Source organism: Phoenix dactylifera, chromosome 17, assembly GCF_009389715.1.
Source record: "Phoenix dactylifera cultivar Barhee BC4 chromosome 17, palm_55x_up_171113_PBpolish2nd_filt_p, whole genome shotgun sequence".
NCBI classification, from domain to species: domain Eukaryota; kingdom Viridiplantae; phylum Streptophyta; class Magnoliopsida; order Arecales; family Arecaceae; genus Phoenix; species Phoenix dactylifera.
Window position 1 is genome coordinate 2,945,960 of NC_052408.1, and position 19,293 is coordinate 2,965,252.

At 48.3% G+C, this 19,293-nt stretch overlaps 1 long non-coding RNA gene across 1 annotated transcript; it reads left to right on the forward strand.

The window, feature by feature from the left end:
* The first annotated feature begins 5,514 nt into the window (after nucleotides 1–5,514).
* On the forward strand, nucleotides 5,515–7,788 carry LOC113463621. Its single transcript, XR_005506760.1, has 4 exons — nucleotides 5,515–5,564; nucleotides 5,790–5,895; nucleotides 6,096–6,151; nucleotides 7,399–7,788. It is a non-coding gene; the product is annotated as an uncharacterized LOC113463621 (long non-coding RNA).
* The last annotated feature ends 11,505 nt before the right edge of the window (nucleotides 7,789–19,293 follow it).

Genomic DNA, 19,293 nt, shown 5'->3' on the forward strand with positions numbered 1-19,293 from the left:
GAAAATGGTTGACTTGAGGAGGTTCACCTTCTGACCTGAAGCCTTGCAATAATCCTTCAGGATGCGTCTGAGAGCCATGGCATCCCTCGTCCTTGCCCTGGCCAAGAGAAGGTAGGCATCTGCAGAGATGAGGGAGATCGGTCTGGCCCTAAGGGCTGGCACGTAGGTGTCCATAGCTTGATCCCAGCATGCAGCTCATAAAGTTCCAGATAAGACATCAGCACAAATGATGAACAAATAAGGAGACAGGGGGCAACCTTGCCACAACCCGATCGTAGAGTGGAAGAAAGGTGAAGGCATCCCGTTGATCAAGATAGAGAAGGTCGACACCTGCACATAGCCAAGAACCCAGCTGTCCAGGTCACGTGGAAGCCAAAGCTCTCAAGCACGTACCGAAGAAAGTTCCATCAAACTGTGTCATAAGCTCTCTCCATATCATGCTTCATTGCCATAAAGCTTCACCGCTATGGGGCACCCTGCAGGTCTCACATCATCTCCTGGGCAATCAGGATATTGTCTATGATACTCTGGCTCACAACAAAAGCTCCTTGCTCGAGGATGATAAGTCTAGGTAGCAATGACTTTATTCTATTAATCACAATCTTTGTCATTATCTTATAAAGGATAGTGTAGAGACTGATCGGTCTGAAGTGGTTGGGCTCCGTCGCATCCTAACACTTCATGATGAGGGTAATGTAGGTCTCCTTCCAGGCATCCGACATCAAGGCTGTACTAAAGAACAGCTAGATAGCCTCCACTTCCTCCCTCTGAATAATGCACTAGTATCTTCTAAAGAAGAATAGAGAAAAATTGTTCAGCCCTGGAGCCTCGTTGTCCGCCAAGGCCTAAAGCACTCCCCGCATCTCACTCTCCAAGACCGGCCCGACAAGACCCTTATTCTCCATAGTTCCAACTCCAAACTTTAGTGGCGGAAAAGGGGGGCACCCCTCGGTCGCTGCCTTTTATCCACCTTGATCTGAAGAAGTCAAACAGAATCTATCTTATCTTGTTCTCCTCCTCCACTCTTTGCCCAATCTCATCCTTTAAAGATCGGACAATGTTCCTCTACCTCCTGATGATGGTCGATCGATGGAAGAAACAGGTGTTCCTGTTCCCTTCCCCAATCCACTAGACTTTGAACTTCTGCCACCAAAAGACCTCTACTGCCACAAAAGAGAATGATACATAATCAGCTTCTAATAGAGATCAACAAGCAAGCTCGGCCTTAGATAACTTGCCACTCTGTTCTTTTTTTTCTGAAGGTCAGCAATAGAAGTTTTCACCTTGTCCAGACATCTAAAGATGTCACCCATCATCTGACGATTCTTTCTCCCTAGCCTCCGCTTAGTGAAAACCAATTTGCACATGACCTTGCGCATAGTATCTTTGCACACTGGCGCCCTCCAAGCCTCCCAAACAATATCCTAGGTTTGGGGATAAGAAAGCCATATCTTCTCAAACTGGAATGTGCAATGATGGTAGGTGCTGGAAGTAGTGCTGATCAAGAGAGGATAATGATCCAAAGTAATCCGGAGAAGATGACGAACCTGATAGGTGGAAAAACGCTAGATCTAGTAAGCATATGCTACAACCCTGTTGATCCTTTTCCACACTCTGGTACGGCTAGTATGGTTGTTGCACCAAGTAGACTTTGGTCCAGAGATATCGAGATCCACCAACCCACTTGCCGCCATAAAGTCGCAAAACTCCTTTTTTAAATTTTGTCAGTGTAGGCCTTGTCTCCTCTTTTCACCGTGGAACCCTGGATGTTGTTGAAGTTACCGGCAATCAGGGTTGGAATACCCTATGCCATAAGGCTAGTCACTTCTCCCCAAAGGGCCCTTCGCATCTTGTAATCAGTACTCACATACACACCCGACAAAATCCAAGGATGTTCATGAGGTTTTGAAATTACTATTACAACTGGCTGGAGGCAGTTATGGAACACATCTATAGTGGCTGCACCCTACTTCTAAAGCAAAATAATACCCCCGATAGACTTTAAGAATCAATGGCATAGGACTCCCAAATTGCTGAGAATCGACGCTGAACTTGGAGAAGTTTGTCGCTAGAGAGTCGCGTCTCACACAAAATCAAATATCCGGTCCATGCACTTGGATCAATCTCCTAAATGAGGTAGTAAAAGAGGGCTTGCCTGCTCTCCTATAATTCCACACAAGGATCTTCATTCTTCAACATACAACAAAAAGGGACTTGCTCCTCACCGCACTGAGTCCTCTTTCCGGACCTTTGTTGTTGGGCCGACCCAGAGCAGGCTACCCCTTCCATCACCCGCAGGGTCAAAGTACTCTTAGCCTTTCTGACTGTTACTGAGTGATCACCCATCACACATGAGGATGGCTGATCTGGCTATTCGTCAAAAGGCCGCCACCATCTGGAGCATCCCTGATAGCCTGCACCTCCACCACGACCGATCATAGCGCCAACTCCACCCGAGCGACTCCATAATCCAGCTTGTCTTTCCTTACGGGTCTTGCAGCACGAGCAATAGCCTTCACCCACGCGGCCACTGCAATGAGCTCTACGCCAACGTTGTTCTGCTAACTTCAGATATCCTCGGCCACACTGCTCGCCTTGCTCGCCACCACTGTCCCGGTCGGACTAGAGGGGTAGCCAGCCTCAGCCGCTGCCACCAAGTAGACTCCGAAGCTCCTCGGGTCCCTTGGCCGAGTTCCCCCCTCCCCCCCCTAAGATCCGCGTTGGGGGGAGTCTTTTTGTCGCCACCAAGTTTGTGGGAGCGCTAGTCGACACTAGCTTCTTCGTGATCTTTCTTGATTTCCTCCCATCGGGGAAGAGGGGTTACACTTCGGATCAGTCGTAGTCGGGCTAACGAGCCACCGCATAGACGCCTGCCCACCCGACTCCATCATGCTCTGGGCCTCCTCCAAGCCTACTTCCAAATGATTTGGGCACGGCTTCTCCACCGTTCGGGTCCACGTTGCGAGAGCCCGTTTCTTACCTCAAGTTGCGGTGGGCTTATGGGCCTTTTAAGGTTGGGCCTTCCTAGGCCTGCATCTACTATCAGGATCTCTAGGCCGACCCTATTCTCCAATGGTTCAGCCCCATCCATGTCTAGGCCCGCTTTGATTCCCTGAGCGAGACGAAGCTTGACTTGGACTCGAGTCCACTCGAGGGCTGCCTTGCCACCTAGGTGCCCAAGTCATGGAGGAGTGGGGACTTCAGTGGTGATCGCCAATGGGCCACCTTCACCTTCGAGTGTTTTTGCTACCCATTGAATCGGGCGGCGAGTTTGGCGAACTCGGTCTAGACCGAAAAACTCTGGATGGACTCGGTTGTCTTCCTCATATGCGGCACCCCTTTCACTGCTCTCAGCAGCCGGATCCTCATAATAAACAGCCACAGGCCAAAAATCGGCCGCCCCTCCAGCTTTGTGCACCATCTCTGTGCTTTTCACCGGCATCAAGATCATCACTGACCTCCACGACCATCAGCGCCGGAGCATTCTCTAGATCTGGTGGATCCTTGGCCTCCTGAGTCACCTCTTGTCCTGGGAAGTTGCAACCGTCGTCTGAATGCCCGATTCTACTGCACTAGTAGCAGAATACCGGCACGCTCTAGTACATGAACGGTTGATAGAAGATCGATGACCTTCCCTAGATTCAGATTCTTGGCTTCAGAGGCGTCATGGCATCAATGGCCACCTTCACTCGAGCATACCCCAATTTCTTCAGTGGATCCATGAAAGAGTCCATAGCAAGCAGCCGGCTGGTAGCCGCCGCGATCTGGAGGATGGACTCCTTGCCCCAGTATTCTAGAGGGAGGCACGATAGCCTCAACCAGGTAACGGCCGTCTTCACCACAGTTTTGCCGGGGACGAAGTCCGGAGTCCTCGATTCCACTACCAGGAGCTAGCCTGCAACCATCCAAGAACCGCTAGCCAACGCTTCCACCCAGTCGTCCTCCGATTTGCACTAGAGGATGAGGTGATCCTCCTCCAAAGGGAAGGATTCCACCTCATAGTCAAGTATTGCCCTAATCTTCATCTCCTGGGTCATCTAGTCGGCTGGAACTCACCGGCCCAAGCTTCGCACAACAATGGCAACCCTCTCCCAAGATTGTCTCGCGACTTTGATCCGTTCCTCCGGTAGCACCAAGATTTCGGAAAAGTGCAGCAAAAATTGCTTAACAATCATGACTTGAAGCAGAAAACCGATCAAGTTAGTTCGCAAAGGATAAATCCAGAGAGGTTTTAGGATGAAATGCTGAATAGAGAGCGAGATGCTTTGAGGTTGATAGGATCTTCAAGCTTCCTTATTTTGATGAAGAGTGGCTTGTGATGAGAGCGTTGATGGCTATTTGAAGGAGAAAGCATCCATGGATCGTCAGCAAGAGCTGGTCAAGGAAGGAAACATATGGTAAGCTTGCTATTGATAGAGCTAATGTTGTGGCTGATGAATGGTGTCTCGAGAAAACTTTTTGTTGATTCACAACTGCAAGCAGGATGGTACAATTAAAGCCAAATCAAAGGATGGGAAGCTAGATCGATATTGTTAAAACTGCTGAAAATTAATCAAGAGAAGTTACCCATCAACACAATCGGAAGGAAGTCGCAATTACCGTACTTCCATTTTCTTTCTTTCTATGCAAGAGAAGTGGTAAAAAAAAATTCTAAATGGTTAAAATGCAATGTAATTTCTTTCAATGTCGTAGTATCAATGCTTGTCCCAAATTAGAAGTCTCAAGTCTCCTCTCTTCTGCATAAGAATGATCAATCTTGTAACAAAACTGCTTTACCCACGGAAGAATTGCTCTCTCTCACAATGAAGGAGAGTGTGGAAATGCTAAATCTGATCCTTCAACACAATCCTAGAGCCTCGATAATTGCCCCATTGTACTGCGACAGGTATTGTAGTTTTTGGTGATGAGAGAGTTAAAAGATGTGTGATATGCCTGTCAAATTTATCATGACAACAATGAGAGATATGTACGTCCTTGGATGAATTTGGGTATCCGAAGCTACGTCTCTATCCTCTATGATATGGACTCGGGTATAAAATTCCCCATGAAATTGCGGCCAGCGGTTTACGTGGAACAGCTATTCCGAGTGCGGACTTTGCTGCAAGAAAAATAAGCAATATATGACATCTCACGCAAACGCCGGGCGGTTCGCTTCGGACCGAGTCCTGCGGTTCCTCCTCCAACGAACCTTTTCCCGTTTCTTTTCAAAAACGAGAGGAGGATGGAAGGAAGAAAGAAAAAAAGAAGGAAGAGATCTCGCTCTTTCCCGGCGACGGAGAACGAAGGAAAAACATGAAGGAATTCATGGCGGCAGCAACGCTTCCTCCTCCTCGAACCATCTTTCCTGTCATGATGGGGATTCTCTTCTTCTCCTCGCTGGCGCTCGCCAAACCCTCTTCTCGGGCCATCTCTGTGAGCTGATTCGTCCCTTCTCTCTCTATTTCGGACATGCTGTTTCCTGACCCTCCTCGAAAATTCTAAAATTCTAATCCTGTCTCCATCGTTATTTTAAAGGACAGTGAGATCAGCGATCGCAAGAACGCTTGCTATGCTGACATCGACAGGTTGGCGAGATTTCTCCATTCATTTATTCGTTCTTTCTTTCTTGGAGAGATTTCTTCATTATTCTTTTATCCTCTCTCTCTCTCTCTCTCTCTCTCTCTCTCTCTCTCTTTTTCGTTCTCCTTAAAAAAGTCAAAAAAAAACGAACGCATCTATCTCTTCTCGGTAAATGAATGAACGAGTTTTATGACGGAACTAATTATCATGTGGATGTGGTGGTGACGAAGTGGGCTGTGGGGCGAGCGCTGCAGATCTTCGATGATCGCCAAGGAGAGCTGCGCCTTAAAATGCGTTTCCCCCCTCTGTTACGAGCTCATTTACGAGAGCGACCCGGTGAGACCATCTTCCATCTCTGCCGTCCCATCTTGCAATATACATTCCTTTTTTTGTTTTCCACAAAAATTTGATCAACCAATAGATATCTGGGGGGAACCTTGCTGTGCTTTCTGGGCTTCTTTTGTCCCCTTGCTCTTTTGGCATTGCTTACTGCATTCATTCATTAGTTTGTTGATGAATTCCTTGCATGATATCAGCTGGAAGAAGGAGAGAGAGACTATAGGGCTGTGGAGTTCAAGTACTGCATGCAGAAGTAAGTGATCCTATTCAGTTCTCGATCTTCTGCCATGTAAATTTTCATTCGTCAAGTTCCGTTTGCATGAGATGCTTGCATATTATCATTTAAAAGAGATGCTACTTCATACCATTCTTTTGTTCGTTTGAAGTACCATCATGGGAAGACTGCAATCACTTAGAAGAAACTCAACATGGAGAGATGTCAGTTAGACTATTCGAAGCGTTTAGACCTGGTGATTACCCTAATCCAGGCAATGGGCTTGTTGGTGAGAGCATAGGAATATTCTTAAGGTATAGCAGCTTACAATAAGCACTTGTTGTTTATGTTTATGTCAATAAAGTCCTTGTGACATGCATTGAAGTCAAAAACATCAGTGGATTTATGGCTGCGCGCGTAAACACTGGGCTTAGACCTGAAGTAGATAGGCTATAGTAAAGGAATCCTGTGGAAGCCATGTATGTGAAGCAACAAAGGTTTTCAAAGTTAGTTTCTTAGAGCAGAGAGATTGGAAGAGTTTGACGAACAGCTGCAACCAGGGATTCTTCATGGCATGAGATTATAAAGTTATTGAGGTTTTGATCAAGCTTGCATCAAATAAAAGGATTACAAGATTATGAGATAGTCCATCTACCAGACAAAGATTTAAAAGCAAAAAGATAAGCATATGTGTGATTTTATAGCATTTTGTTTCAAAAGAACCGATGCAGATATGCGAAGATGTTGTTGGCTTGTAGTAATATGGTAATGCAGTAGATATTTTATAAGGGTTAAATTGTTATTTTAAGGCTAAGCTCTTCAAACCCTTCGCCAAGCGGAGACCAATGGCTTTATAGATTTCAAGATGATATCGCCGCTGTGAAAGCACTACCATGGTGCCCCTTCCAGAGTAACCTGCTTGCATCTGGCGGAGGTGAGGGTGGTCGGTGAATAAGTTCTCGAACACACAAACAGGTTCTTGCCTAGGTTTGGTGGATACCGCTGGTTCTCAAGTTTGCTCCTTGCTGTGGAAAGCATGAAAGAGAATTGCAAAAGCCCTCATGGGTTCACTCAGAACCAACTGATCCTGTACGTGGAAGTATCCTTCAATGGTTAAGATCGCAGAGCTAACAGGATATACTACTCTCGTTCTATTCATGGCCCTAGCTAGTATCAATGAATCTTTTAAATATATTGAGAGGCTTGAAATAGGGATTGCATAGATATTTCTTTTTTATTATTTTTTTAAGGTTGCTGGTATCTTATTCTTATCTTATCTGTTTCAGAGTCCGGATGGATGCACGGTAGCATGCGCTGCAGGGGATGAGACACTTTTGGACTTTGGAATGTCTTTGGAAGTGCGAAAGAGCCAAAACCTACTGCCAAAACAGCAAAATACGGGTCCTTTGGTTACTTTTAATTAGATTTATTAGGTGAAGGATTGGATGGGTTGGAGGTTTAGAAAAGGAGTGTGAAGAGAGGTGATTAATCTCATCAGTGACTCGGGTGTGGAGATGGAGAAAAGTACTAGGTTAAGCGATTTTTATCATTTCTTTCTTCGAACATTTGGACGCTGGTCATGTATGCTCAAAACTATGAACTCAGAGTAGTCATCTTGTTGGAAAATACTGTCTAGTATTGTTTCTAATGTGATTCTTCCTACAGATCAGCATGAAGAACATGTCGCCAAGTACTAATGCAGTTCTTCCAATTTCAGTAATGAACTTTTTCTTTCACTAAGAGAAGGGGTGAGACCATATTTGTGACAAAGATTCTACATTTCGAACTCCAATTATGAGACATTGGAACAAAGATGCAAAGAGAACAAGCACGTTTTCATTATATTATCTTTTGTTCTTTGCAGTTTTTTAAGACAGTTTCTATCTTTATACATATTGACAATATTTCCAATTTGGGAGAGCACATTTTGTAATTGTAAAGTAATGCGGTAGATATTTTATCAGGGTTAAATTGTTATTTTAAGGCTAAGCTCCCATAAGTCAAGATGCCATACTCTGACCAATACATGCACATTGTTAGTTCAGATTATTTTATGTTTTATGAAAGACTTCTGTCGTATATTTTTATTGATTTCTCCAGGTATATCTCCATTTGAGAACTACTTACTACTCATGTTGGTTGAATATTCTTCCTTTTCTATATCGGGGCCAACCATCAACTTCATGAGGCCTATTAATTGAACAAGCCCTTCAACTTGTCCAAACCGCATGCTATTCAAGAGGTACCATGTCAAATATATGTTTCCATTCTATGTTTAGTTGAAGGAGCCCTTCTTTTCTCGAAAGAGATCAACCATCAGCTTCCTTTGAATACACTTGTTGCTGGAAACTGGACCCGGGGGAGACCGCGGACCAAGGAGGAGGAGCTCCGACAGGGGGTGTGGCGGTGGCCAGCTTTCTCCGGGAGACCTGCAAGAAGCCAGTGGCCGGGAGTTCCGGTGCCAGCCCTCCGATGCTTAAGTTAGAGGGGTTTCTTTGGTGGAGCCAGCAGAGAGGTTATGTAAAAGAAAAAAGATCTTCCTCCAGAAGGAAGAAGTCCCCCCTTTTTATAAGAGGGGTGTATGGGTTACCTGTGACGTGACTGTGCGAATTAATGAGTTACCGTGATGATTGGACGTGATCGTATGAATTAATGAGTTGCCGTGGATGGTCCGAGATTTTGGGCTGGCTGGAGGTCCGTTGAGATCGTGCGCATTTAATCGTTGACAGTCGCTGGGGCGGAGATTGCGGGATTAGACCCCGGATGAGGAGGAGAGGGACTTGATTTTCGGTGGAGTGGACGGGTCTACTTCGTCCTTTGACCGGGTCTCCTTTGGGCTTGAGGTCGATCGGACTCAGCTTAACCAAGATTAAGGTTGCAAGGCTGCGAGCTTTGAGGTCGAGCATCTCGAGGTCGGGTGTCTCGAGGTCGGGCGCCTTGAGGGTTGCTGCCGTTACGCTCGCCATCACGTACCGGCGATATGTCTACGTGTTTTGACCAATCCATTTTTTTCCAACACTACCCCCCAACTTCTGAGTTCGAGCCGTTTGTGAGCTCGGGCGAAGGAAGTAGTTATCTTCATCACGCCGGTGTAATCAGACGGCTTTAAGTCACTCCGCCATTTTGCGTGCTTCAGGGGCGTCTTTAATGAGAGCATGAGGCGGCGGCTTTTCACTTTTCGAGGCAGTTCTGGGCTGTCGATTTGAGCCGTCGGGGGGGGGGGTCTATATAAACCCTGGCCTGGCCCTAAAAACCCTTATTTGGCTGCTGCAGCTATTGTCTTCTTTTTCTTCCACCTTCTTCTTCCCTTTTCTTCCAATCATTGCTTAGTTTTCCCCGACGGCACTCCGAGGTGTTTTCTGGTGATCGCCTTGATCCCTCGCTTTCGGTCGATGGCATTTTCGGTGAAACCCATAGTAAATCTCTTACCCACGTTTGCTTGGAGGACTGTCATTTTTTTTCCTTCTTCCCCTTCCTTTTTCTTTATTTTCTTCTATTTGGTGAGCACGGCAATATCAGGTGGTGCTTCATCTTCTGGTAGGGACCTTTCTCGTAGAAGGGAGATCGCATCGGAGATGGGCCATGGCCCAGATGGAGTCGGGTCGAACTTGGCCGAGGAGGAGTTGGATTTGATCCGAGTCCGCTTTTTCCCCCAGTGCGGGTTCCGCCTTGAGCCTGCGAGGTTGGAAGACCAGATGACGAGACCTCCTCCGGGTCGGATCGGGGTGTACGTAGAAACACTCTGGGCCGGCCTGCAATTCCCTCTGCACAGGTTCGTAAACGAGCTCCTAGCGGCGTACCAGCTCGTCCCAGCGTAGCTTGCTCCGAACTCGTGGAGGACCATCTTCAGCTTTTTATCTCTTTGCCTCGCGCACGGGATACCGGGCTCGGTGAATGTCTTCCATTGGCGTTTCATGTTGAAATTCAACCCCGCGGACGGAGAATGGCTTTACCTTGCCCTTTGGGGTGGTAGTCCGTTCTTCCGAGGTGCTCCTTCCTCCATTCGTGGGTGGAAGGAGAAATTTTTCTTCCTATCCTCCAAGCGCACGTGGAAATTCGACCCGTCGTGGGGGCAGCCCCGGCTCAAGGCCATCAACACGCCCCTTAAGCTTTCGGCGAGCGAGTAGAAGATTGTCGATACTTTTCGCAGCGTCGAGGAAGACATTCTTCTGAACGACCTCCTGAGCGAAGAGGCTCTGGTGAACGTTGGTCTGAGCTCGGCGCACCCCGAGGGTAAGGATAGTTGCACTGCTCCTCCCTGTTTCGTCATCCTTTGTCTTACTCGTTTTCTTTTTTATCATCATTTTTTGGTGCCGATCTGACACTTGAGCTCTTTCTCCTCTTCAGACATTGCAGAGATGGTGACCAGCAATGCGACCCTCCTCACCAGGTACAAGAAGAGGGCAGCCGAGGCCGACGGGGCTCATCCCGTGCCCAGGAAGAAGGTTAGGCCGACCTCGACTCCTGCTCCCGTCGAGGTGGGGGACCTTGAGGCTGGGACTTCCGAGTTCATCCAGAAGCAAGCTCCCCTCGCCGAGCGCGCAACCTCTTCCAGGGCCGCAAGGGATCCTGCGGTCCTAGCTTGTCCGACCCCCATCTCTCAGCAACCCCACTAGGTCGTTCGTTTGCGATGCTCGGGTCCTGAGCCGTGCAGCGGTTTCGGGATCCCGTGCTCTTCTCACCATTCTCTTTCGAGCTCGGCTAGGCCTAGCCTCCCGAGCTCTTCAAGGGCCGACGTCCCGAGCTCATCAAGAGCTGGGGGCTGTTCTGAGGGGAGGCCCTTCTGCCCGGAATAGTCGGTCTGCGAGGGTGATTCGGCCCTCCATGATAGCAACGTCGCACGCGAAGTAGTCCATTACGCGCTGCTCCCAACCGATCGAGCCGAGTTCAAGGCTGCCGATATTGGCGGCCTTGTCGATCAGACCTACTGCTCCGCCATCCGAGTAAGTTATCTTCTTGCTTTAATTTTTATATCCTTTTGAATTCTTGACCTCTACTCACCTCCACTTTCTTTCTTTACAGCATCTTCATAAAATCGACATGTTGGTCGCCGTGGCGTCCGAGTGTCAGAACAAGGCTCAGAGGAGCCAAAAGGGGCATGAGGATGCCGAGAGGAAGCTCGGCGATGCCGAGGCTGCACGGAGGGAGGCCACTGCTAGGATGGAAGCTGCCGAGGCTCAGCTACGATCCACGGTCGAGCGCCTCGATGAAGAGAAGGCCTCGCATGCTCTGGCCAGGTCGAAGCTCCACGCCTCTGAGGCGCGTCTGGTTGATGCCCACTCCGAGATTGCTGGCCACAAGTATGAGGCGGGGGTCCTTCGGCTGAAAATCGAGCAACTCGAAGCTCGAGAAAAAAGAACGTTGGAGCAAGCCCAGAACGCGGTGCAAATCTTCCGCGAGTCGGACGAGTTCCGCGAGCTGATAGAGGAGGAAGCGGTGGACGGGCTCATCCGCGGCTTTGAAGACTTTCGGAGGCAGATGTAGCGGATTTGCCCCAAGTTCGACCTCAGTGGTATTCAGCCTCGCTGAGGGTCGCCGAGGATGAGAGCGAGCCCAAAAGTCCTGAGGACGACAGTGTGATCGGCAGCGCGCCCACAAGCCCTGAGGCCGGATGGGGGGCCGTCTAGGCCGAGACCGAGGCGGCTGAGTAAACTGCTCGGGAGGCTCCTCCTGGAGAAGCTGCCGAAGGTGCTCCTGAAGAAGCTTCTGAAGCTGCTCCCGAGGCCACTTGCGAATCCCCAACTGAGGCCACCGTGGATGCTCGCGGAGACGGATCAGCGGAGGACCCCGGGGCGGCTCCTGGTGAGAATCCCGATGTGATTGTCGTGGATGACCTCGAGGTTGATGCCGAGGCTATCGCTGCTTCGGAAATGCCTTAGGACTTAGTTTTTTTTTTCTTTTTGTAAATGAGGTCGGCCATTGTATGGTCAGGCAGATCAGCCTCGAGATCAAATTTTGTACTCAGCCTTGGGGCTTCCCGTCAATGAAATCCATACTTTCTTAAATTTCACTGTGTGTTCGAGTTCGTTTTCGCTTGCGCAATCGACGAACTCTTATCTTTGACCGCTTGAATTGAACTCCGCGGATCATTCGCTTTCACAGGTGATTTTGGTACTTGTTGGTGAATTTCACTATATCTCTGGGCTTAGCTTTCGGAAAAATTCTGCTAAGTCTTTGGGCTCAGCCTCCGAAAAAATTCCGCTAAGCTTTGGGCTCGGACTTTATGGCAGTGTAGGCCGAGGCTGAGCTGCCATTCGACCATCGGAGCTTGCATGTCTCTTGACTTCGAACTCGGTCGAGGCGCTGTTAGGCGGGACCCGAGGTCGAGGGACACTGGGTTCATGGCCGATGCGGTTGGGCGCCCTAGAGCTTGGTCGGGACATCATTAGGCAGAGCTTGAGGTCGTTGCGGCAGGCCATCTAGAACTGGGTTGAGGCATCCAAACTTGGTCGGGCATCCGAACTTGGTCGAGCCTCCATTTGGCAAGGTTTGAGGTTGAGGAGAACGAGCTCGAGGCTGGCGCTGCGGAGCATCCCGAACTTGATTGGGGCATCCTAAACTTGGTCGAGGCATCCTATAGTTCACAAGTAGATCATTACAAAAATGCTGAATAATCAAGAGAAAACCTTGAGAGATGCTTTATTGGTTGTGTCCTTAAACACTGGATACCCCTGGGGGGCTTTACTGATAATATATTCGGAGGTTCTCGGAGTGCCAGCTTCGGAGAATGGAAGTTCCTTCAAGGAACTCCAACTTATATGCTCCAGGCCGCTGGACTCGAGCAATTCGATATGGCCCTTCCCAGTTCGGGGCAAGTTTTTCTTGCTCGGTAGGTTGAGAAGCTTCGGCTTTTTTTAGGACGAGATCTCCCACTTTGAAGAGCTTGACCTTTACCCTAGAATTGTAGTATTGCGCCGCTTGCTGTTGATATCTTGCCATGCAGATTCGAGTAGCCTCCCTTATTTCTTCGAGGAGATCCAAGTTACTCCTGAACTGGGACGAGTTGGAGGCTGCATCGTAGTTCTCCACCCTTAGTGACGGGAGTCTAATTTCTAAAGGGATGACCGCCTCTGTTCCGTAGGCCAAGTTGAAGGAGGTTTCACCAGTGGGGACTCGGGATGTAGTTCTGTAGGCCCAGAGGACATTGTACAGATCTTCGACCCATTGCCCTTTGGATCGATCGAGTCTGGCTTTGAGTTTCTGAAGAATGGTGCGATTTGTCACCTCAGTTTCTTTGTTCGTCTGCAGATGGACGACTGAGGTAAAACGATGGTCGATGCCGAGCTCGGAGCAGAACTTTCTGAAGCGGGCATTGTCAAACTGGCGGCCGTTGTCAGATATGAGGACAAGGGGGAGCCCAAACCTACAGATTATTGATTTCCAAACGAAATCTTGCATTTTTGTTTTGAAGATTTGGGCCACCAGTTTGGCTTCAACCCACTTGGTGAATTAGTCGATGGAGATAATGAGGAACTTTTTCTGTGCCGTGGCCTGAAAAAATGGACCCAAAATGTCGATCCCCCATTGGGCAAACGGCTAGGGGGCGCTGATCGAGGTCAGTGGGACTGAAGGGTGCGCTGAATGTTGGCGTTTCGCTGACATCGATCGCACCTTTGGACGAAATCCATAGCGTCTTTTTGAAGTGTGGGCCAATAATATCCTTAGCGTAAAATCTTGTGGACCAGGGCCCGACCTCATAGGTGGTTCCAGCAGATCCCTTCATGGACTTCTCGCCTGGCATAATCCGCCTCTAAGGGACGGAGGCATCTGAGGAGGGGAGAGGTGAAGGACCTGCGGTAGAGCTTGTCTTCGTACAAGAGATATCAGGAAGCCTGACGCTTGATCCGAAAGGCTTCGAGCTCATTGTCGAGGAGGATTTCGCTCTGCAGGTAGCTGACGAACGCGTCTATCCAGCTTGATTCGGTTTCGACGCAGAGAACTGGTTTGGGCTCCTTGGTGCTGGGTGCTTGGAGATACTCGAGCGTTGTGGTCTTCGGAAGCTTGCTCATGCGGAAGGATGCCAGTTTTGATAGTTGGTCCCATCCACCTTCTCACGGAGCCGTACGTGGACGTTACCTCTCATACAGCTCCCAGCCAGCAAGCAGTTAGCTTTCCTCTATAAGGAATGGAAGTGTGGATGAATCGACATCAAATCAAAATATAGGAATTAGGTTTTTCTTATCATATCAGCAATAACGCCCTCGCGTTCTTCGCTCTAGGAATGTTCTAGATGTTAAAGGAGTTTAGTGTGGAGGTGATATCTCGCACCTTTTGAAGGTACTTTTGCATCGACGGCTCCCTCGCTTCGAAGTCTCCTAAGATCTGGCTTACAATTAGTTGGGAGTCACTGAAGACTTTTAGGCTCTCGACCTTAAGCTCCTTCGCCAACCTCAGCCCGACGACGAGCACCTCGTACTCTGCTTCATTGTTCGAGACGGAAAACTCGAAGCGTAGGGCTTGCTCTGCGACCACTCCATCCAGGCTGGTGAGGATGAGGCCTGCATCGCTACCCCCGAGGTCGAAGAGCCGTTCACATGTAGAACCCATGGTTGCCTCGGGGTCTCCTCTCTTGGTGTGAGCTCGGGCTCGGGGTCGTCCGGTAAGGTGCACTCTACTACAAAGTCAGCGAGCACTTGGGCTTTGACTGCCGGCCTCGGACGGTACTCGAGGTCGAATTTTCCAAGCTCGACCGCCCACTTTGCGATTCTCCCCGCATGATCCGACTGTTGCAGGACTTACTTTATAGGCTGGTCGGTTAGTATGGCCATAGTATGGGCCTGTTGTCATTTTGATCTTTGGGCGGCGTAGCATTCTCTGCCGGCCTCCTTTCATCATGCCGGTTCTGCACGAATCGGTTGAACACCCCACGGTGAATGAGTGCCTCGATCTCGTCTCGGAGTCGGAAGCATTCTTTTGTACCGTGGTCGTGGTCTCGGTGGAAGCGGCAATACTTCCTGGAGTGCCGCCGAGTTTCTGACTCCCACATCGGAGGTGGAGGTTGGAAATAGTCTCAGCCTTCTATTTCCATGAGGATCTCTGCCCGGGGTGCATTGAGAGGAGTGTAGTTCTCGTACCTTCCCGAGAGGATTCATAGCCGAGGAGGAGATCTCGGTCGAAGCTGCGCCCGCTATCGAGGTGGACTCCTCAAACGAGATAGATTTTTCTCTCGACGGGGGGACCGACTTCTCGGGCGGCCGCGCTCCTCGCGGCGCCTTTTCTACCCTTTTAAGGCCTGCTTGGCCCCGCCCCGCCTGGAGGCGATGACCTCTTCAGCCTTTGCATATTTTCGAGCTCGGGCCAGCATCTCGGTGAAGTCGGCGGAAAAATTCTTCTTGATGGAGAAGAGGAACCTGTAGGACCGAGCTTCTATCTTCAGCGCAGACATGGCGATCGACTGATCGAGCTCACGGACCTCCCAGGTTGCGGTGGTGAAACGGTCGATTTAGTCTTTGAGGGACTCTCCTTCTATTTGCTTGATGTTGAGGAGAAATCCGACGTTCGCCGCTGGCGTCGGCTGACAGCAAACTGTCTGCCAAGCTGCTCAAAGGAGGACACAATGCTCGACTTTAGACCGGAGAACCACAGCCGAGCCATACCTCGGAGGGTTGCAGGGAAAGCCTTGTAGAGCACGGCTTCTATGAACCCCTGCATCGTCATAAGGGCTCGGTAGCTCTCCAAGTGGTCTAGAGGGTCGGTGGTCCCGTTGTAGGGCTCTATTTGAGGCATTTTGAACCTCGGTGGAACCGATTCGTCCTCAATCTGGTGAGAGAAGGGTGACTTGGTAGTGAACTCGAAGTCACCCTCACGCCTTACCTTCCGGTCTTGGAGCGCCTCGATCTGCCACTCAAGTTTCTCGACCTTCTTGTCGAGTTCTCTGCCTTGGAAGATGGCCATGGTGGTCTGCTCCGGTACTGATTGACCCGGGGTTGACTCGGCTTCCGAAAGTTGGGGCCTTTTCTCCTGGTTCTTTCCTAGCATCTCCCTTCGGAAAGACGCTCAGGTTGAACCCTGGTAACAGCGCCGTCCTTCATGGTTGACCCTCGAAGAGTCATGGGGATCTCAGCCTTGGAGCACCAGTCCATCTGGAAAAAGTGTCGACAAGACCTGAATCTGCGGAGGCGGCATAGGAGGGCCCTCCCCGCGTTGCAGGCCATGGACTGCTGCCGCCAGGGCCTGGACTTGTTGTACCAGCATGTTGAATTGTTCTGGTTGGATCTGGGGGACTTGATCCGCCGGAGGCCTTGGTGGTGGGTTCTGGACTGAGTGGCCAGGACTTGGTGCGTGATGTCGAGAGGCGTTAGAGGCTCCTTTACTCCTTAGCCTCATGGTCACGACTCGGGCTCTTCCTCTAGCGCCAACTGTTGCTGGAAACTAGACCCGGGGGAGACCGCGGACCAAGGAGGAGGAGCTCCGGCTGGGGATGCGGCGGTGGACAGCTTTCTCCGAGGAACTTGCAAGAAGCCGGTGGCCGGGAGTTCCGACGCCGGCTCTCCAATGCTTAAGTCAGAGGGGGGTTTTTGGTGGAGCCAAAAGAGAGGTTACGTAAAAGGAAAAAGATTTCCCTCCAGAAGGAAGAAGTCTCCCCTTTTTATAAGAGGGGTGTATGGGTTACCTGTGACGTGACTGTGCGAATTAATGAGTTACCATGGTGATTGGATGTGATCGTGTGAATTAATGAGTTGCCGTGGATGGACCGAGATTTTGGGCTGGCTGGAGGTCCGTTAAGATCGTGCGCATTTAATCGTTGACAGTCGCTGGGGCGGAGATCGCAGAATTGGACCCTGGATGAGAAGGAGAGGGACTTGATTTTCGGTGGAGTGGAGGGGCCTGCTTCGTCCTTTGACCGGGTCTCCTTTTGGCTTGTGGTCGATCGGGCTCAGCTTAATTGAGAATAAGGTTGCAAGGCTGCGAGCTCTGAGGTCGGGCGCGCTGAGGTCGGGCGTCTCGAGGTCGGGCGCCTTGGGGTTGAGGTCGGGCGCCTTGAGGGTTGCCGCCGTCGGGCTCGACATCACGTGCCGGCGATGTGTCCACGTATTTTAAGCAATCCATTTTTCCCCCAACAACACTTCTATTAATTATATTGGTTTAAACCAACAACAGAGTATGGAATATATTACTTTTTGTGCAACGAGCCATGGAGCGGATCCGGGAGAACCCCAAGGTGCGGGTGCTGGGGCACGTGTGCGAGGAGGAGCGGCAGCCGATCATGTCATTCCTCATATACCCGGACGAGACGCATGGTACCTACACTGCGGTTTCGTGACCAAGCTGTTGAACGACCTGCTCGGGATCTAGGGAAGCGACGGTTGCACGTGCGCCGAGCCCTACGGTCACGTGCTTCTCGGGATCGACCGGGCCCGGTCGAAAGCCATTAAGACCACGGTCGAGAGAGTGAGTAATTAATTTCTGGACCGTTCTTGTTGAACTCTATGTAGGCCTTCTAATGTTTATATTGGTGCTGATGTATTATAGACCGAATCTAATTATTAAAACTTGGGATTGGAAATACTAAAACTTAGAGTTACATTATGCTTAATTTCTAAATTATAAGTTTTGTGTTTCATTTAAAATTACGTGGTGCATGGCCTAATATAAGCTATTATGTGATGATGGATGAACAAAAGGTGAGATATTTGCTTCCTCTTGCAGGGATATGATGGGGCGAGGCTAGCAAATATTCCAAAATGCATTGACCCTCGATTAGTGAACTTTAAGATATAAGTGCAATGTGCGGTTGGGATCTTTCTTGGGAGGTTTGTGGGAAACCTCATATTTTAATCTTTTCTATAAAGGAGGTTAATATATAAACTATTACAGGACAAGGATTTTAATCATGTTTTGCCTATGTTCTCTCTCTTCAAAATAGCCACATATTTTCCTTAGCATAAATTTATAACTTACACTTCGTTGCTCGAAGGAAAAAGAAGCAAGTTTATCTAATTTTCTTTATAGTAATGATGCTAAATGTATGCACTGATTTAGGTCAAAATCACTTAACCACCACAACAATGATCAAGACACAAAATTTTTTCAATTTAAAATTCTTATATTATCTCACTAGATGTATTTTAATAACTATGAGCATTTGTGTGTTGTATTGTATAACTGTATATATTTGTTCTTCTGTGTATGGTGTGCATACGCCCTCACTACCTCTAACAACAATTGTATGTATAATCACCTGGTAAATGTGCCTAGTGTACATCCCTCTCAACAACTATATATATATATATATATATATGTATCTTTGTGTATAGTGGCATTGTATAACTATATTTAATTGTGCATATATATATATATATATATATATATATATGTAGAGTGTGGATAATGGAACCATCCTTAAAATTTATGAATTTGCACCATCCAAGGCATCAAACATGTACATTTTGCTACACTCGTTTGCTGGCCCTTATGTGCTGTGGAAACTTTGTTCAAAGTTAAGTCACGAAGGTAACTCAAATTGTAGACTCATGATAGTGTAAAATTTTTGCTCAGCTAGCATAAGCAATTCCTTAAAAAGTCATCTAGGTGTTCAAACATGCCTAATCAAAAGACAATGTAAGAAAGGAGAAGTGGCTTAAACCTCTTCAGTTATAACTCCAGATCACTGTTTTACAATCAAAATTATTTGACTAAAGCATGATCAAATATAGTATCCTCTTAATAGTCGGTTATTTTTATCTTTAATTTTCTTCCCTAGCAAGGTATCAATTTTGCAAAGCCACATAGGACTGGAACTTACAAATTTCAAGTCAACTTTGATTTTGAGTTTATATGTATATAGACAAATACATACATGTGAGCCTCATCACCAGGAAAAACGCCCGCTGATGTCCCACATTGACAGCCTTGTACTTAACGAAATAAGGGTGAAATAATTGGATAGTAACATCTGCATTACTTCAACAATCATACCGGAAAAAAACAAACTGCAAGTGGATTTTTTTTGTACATTTATACCTGTTACCACTAAAGTGGAAAACATAATTGTTATTACATTGCACTAACTAGAATATTAGTAAAAAAAATAAATAATAAGTAAATGTTAGAGGAAGGATTTGAATCTTTGATTATGTGGCTAAAATGGGTAGGATACCAGTTGGATTGGTCGTCTGTTTGGGAAGCATCTCGCAAAGAGGGTCCGGTCACTTCCTGCTTCGGAGAATGCTAGTATGAAT